A 3,061-nucleotide genomic window follows, 5' to 3' on the forward strand; every position below is an offset into this window, starting at 1 on the left:
CTCCCCCCGCCCTTCCTTTATCCTACAACTCCTCTGTCACTGCCGTCGATCGCCCTGCCCGATCGAGCACGCCCTCGACGCCGGCTGTCGCCTGAGGCCGCCCTCGACCTCACTGCCGCCGCCCGAGCCCTCCCAGGACCGCCACCACCCGAGCCCGAGCCCGCCCGAGCCGCCGACCGTAAGGCTCTCAATGAGGTCAAAGATATATTGGATTAACATACAATCTCATGCACACTAGTGATCTCAATGTAATCCAAATCTTTGGTACGAAATCAAAGGTACATATTCAATTTTGCCACAAACAATTGCGTTAATTGAAGCCCAAAAATAGTCTTTGTAGCAGCAGTTAGAGATCAGGCTAAAGCATCGACTACGGCGTTGGCGAACCATGGTCGCCTAAGCGCGGTGGTGGCCGACAACCTCTTGTCGATGTTACACGAGAGGAGCCCCTTGAGGACTTCGAAACTTCTTTGGAGAGGCGGTCCTCTGGGAAGTGCTGACGGAGCTTGTTGCGGGAAATGACATGCGGCGGCGTCACCAGCTTCCCGGCGAGCGGCAATGACTCGTAGGCTGGCCAGGTCGTGAATAATGGCACGCCGAGAACGCGGAAGATGGCGAGGAGCTGTTGGGCGTCGTCGTCCCCATCGAAGAGTGGCTTCCCGGAGAGGAGCTCGGCCATGACGCAGCCGAGGGACCACATGTCAACCGTGGCATCATAGTCGGTTTTGCCAAGGAGCATCTCCGGCGCCATGTATCTGCCTGTGCCGTGCTGGCCGTACGGCGCAGGTTCTGACATGGACACCGCGAGCCCTAGGTCACAGATCTTGACGCTGCTGATGCCGTCTGCGCCGACGAGGATGTTCCCTGTCTTGATGTCGCGGTGGATGATGCGGAGCCCGTGCATGTGCTTGGCGGCGCCGAGGAGCTGCTTCATGATGCAGCGCACGTCGGCCTCGGGGAAGGGCCGGCCGCGGCGGTGCTCATGGAGGACCTCGTGCAGGCTGGGCCCGACGCACTCCATGACCACGGAGAGCTTCCCGGCACAGCGGTCGAGCGAGAGCGCCCGGAGCTCGACGATGACGCGGTGGCGGTGGCACGCCGCGAGGAACGCGGCCTCGCGCAGCGTACGGGCGTCGGCGCAGCCGCACGCGATGCCGGCGCTCTCGTGCGCGCAGGGGAGCGGCTTCTTGACGGCGACGGTCCAGCCGTTGGTGAGGTGGCGCGCCTCCACGACGCCGCCGTAGGCGCCCATGCCGAGCGCGCGCGTCTCTTGGTAGTCGGTGGAGCTCCAGTAGCGCGCCCTGTTGCAGAAGGTGAACCTCGGGGCGCCGCAGCTGGTGTCCACCTTGAAGTCGGGGTGGTCGCCGGGGAAGACGCGCTTGATGGCCATCGGGAACGGAGGGAAGGAGGAGGAGGTCGAAAGAGAAACAGGAGAGGATCGCATTGTGGTTGTGGTGGTCGTACGTATATATAGAAGTTGGGATGCTCATTGTCAGCGAGACGTGCTCGAGTGGTCCCTGGACTCGAGGACGAGGTCAACGCGCTGCTCGTGGCTCTGGCTTGGGCGAGACTGCGACGGGAGCTCCTGTACGCGTTCGGATTCTTAGCCGGAGAGGAAGTGGAAACGGGAGGGAAAAAAGGAACTGCCTACGGGTCACTTACCCGATTTCGGTTTGGGCATCGATAGGCCCAAAAATTTCTGCCATACACGTCTCAGCCATTGGATGCGAGTTGCGCAGCTGTTAGATCCGGTCAAAAATAACGTGCTTGCCCCAGCGTCTTCCCCCCCCCCGCCGCTCGGGTGCGCGGCGCCGCGTCTCTTGTCTTCTCGGTGGCCGTCCTCGTTGCCGGTCCCTACCCCTCGTCGGCCTGTCCACACCGGTGCTCGTCCTCGTCGCCGATGTCGACCCTCGCCGGTCGTCCTTGTCGCCGGTCCCCACCCTTGCCGGATGTTCTCGTCACCACCTCGACTAGTGCAACAGTTGTACCAACCGTTGCAGCTCTCAGCAGCGATGTGTGTAACTCCGGTCATAGCTCCGCCGCCGCCCCTCGCCATTGATGCTCTTTGCATGGAATTGCGTCGACGACAGCCAGCCAGTCAGTCACCATCGTTGAGGTGGACGTGGCAAAAAACATCATCGGCCGTAGCAAAAAACATCCCAGGCCGTAGCAAAAAAAGATAATGGATGCAGCAAATCATTGTCGCCGTCCTTGCGAGGTCGCAGCTCCGCTTGATGGATGTAGCAAAAAGCTTCTCCGTTAGTACCAAAATCCAACTACGGTTGAATCTTTATTATCAACGATTGAAGCTTTTTTAGTGGCCAGTTGAATCTTTTTGTGATGTCGATTGAAGCTTTTTGCGACACCGGTTCAAGCTTTTCATTGTGGCAGTGGCCGGTTCCGGCATCTGTTGTTGTTGTTTAAAGCTTTTTTGCCGCATCGTTGTAGCTGCCCAGAACACCGGTTGCAACATCAGGGGTTTGTCCCCCTTGAAGCATTTCGTTGTTGCCCTCCCCCCCCCCCCCCCCCCCCCCCCGCCGATGGAGGTTGACACCCATGCCGAGGTCGCCGATGTGGTTGTAGCTCGCCACATAGCCGGTACCAGCAAAATCCAAGGCCGGTTGCAGCAAAAAAAGGTGCTCTGGGGAAGCGGGGGTGCGAGATGGAGCACATGAGGTGCGGGACGACGCGTGGCTGTGAGGGTGGCCGCCACTGGCGAAGGTGCGGGGGTGGTGGAACCTGCAAGGCGGCGACGGCCCGCGGCCATGGGATGGCCTACGACAGGATGCGTGCTGCCGTGGGATGACCTGCGGTAGCATGTGCCCGACATGCGATTCGATTGGATCGAGTTCCCCGCGCGTGTCCGGCGGAAAGTTCGGCCGATGCGCCGGGTATATACGTTTTCCTTTCGGTTTTGTTGCATAGTACTCTTCGTTATTTTCCTGGCTGGAGAGTGGTTTATCTATGGTGCTGTACAGATTATCTATGCATGGATCCAACGTCCGTGGTTCCTTTGAGATTTACTAGTAAATGTGTATGGGCAATGCACGTTGATATTAGG

General features: G+C 59.4%; 1 pseudogene; it reads right to left on the bottom strand.

Annotated features, from left to right (window-relative positions):
- Positions 1 to 353: 353 nt before the first annotated feature.
- On the bottom strand, positions 354 to 1,555 carry LOC123114843 (putative cyclin-dependent kinase F-2; annotated as a pseudogene).
- Positions 1,556 to 3,061: the final 1,506 nt, after the last annotated feature.

Source organism: Triticum aestivum, chromosome 5B (assembly GCF_018294505.1).
Source record: "Triticum aestivum cultivar Chinese Spring chromosome 5B, IWGSC CS RefSeq v2.1, whole genome shotgun sequence".
Classification (NCBI taxonomy): domain Eukaryota; kingdom Viridiplantae; phylum Streptophyta; class Magnoliopsida; order Poales; family Poaceae; genus Triticum; species Triticum aestivum.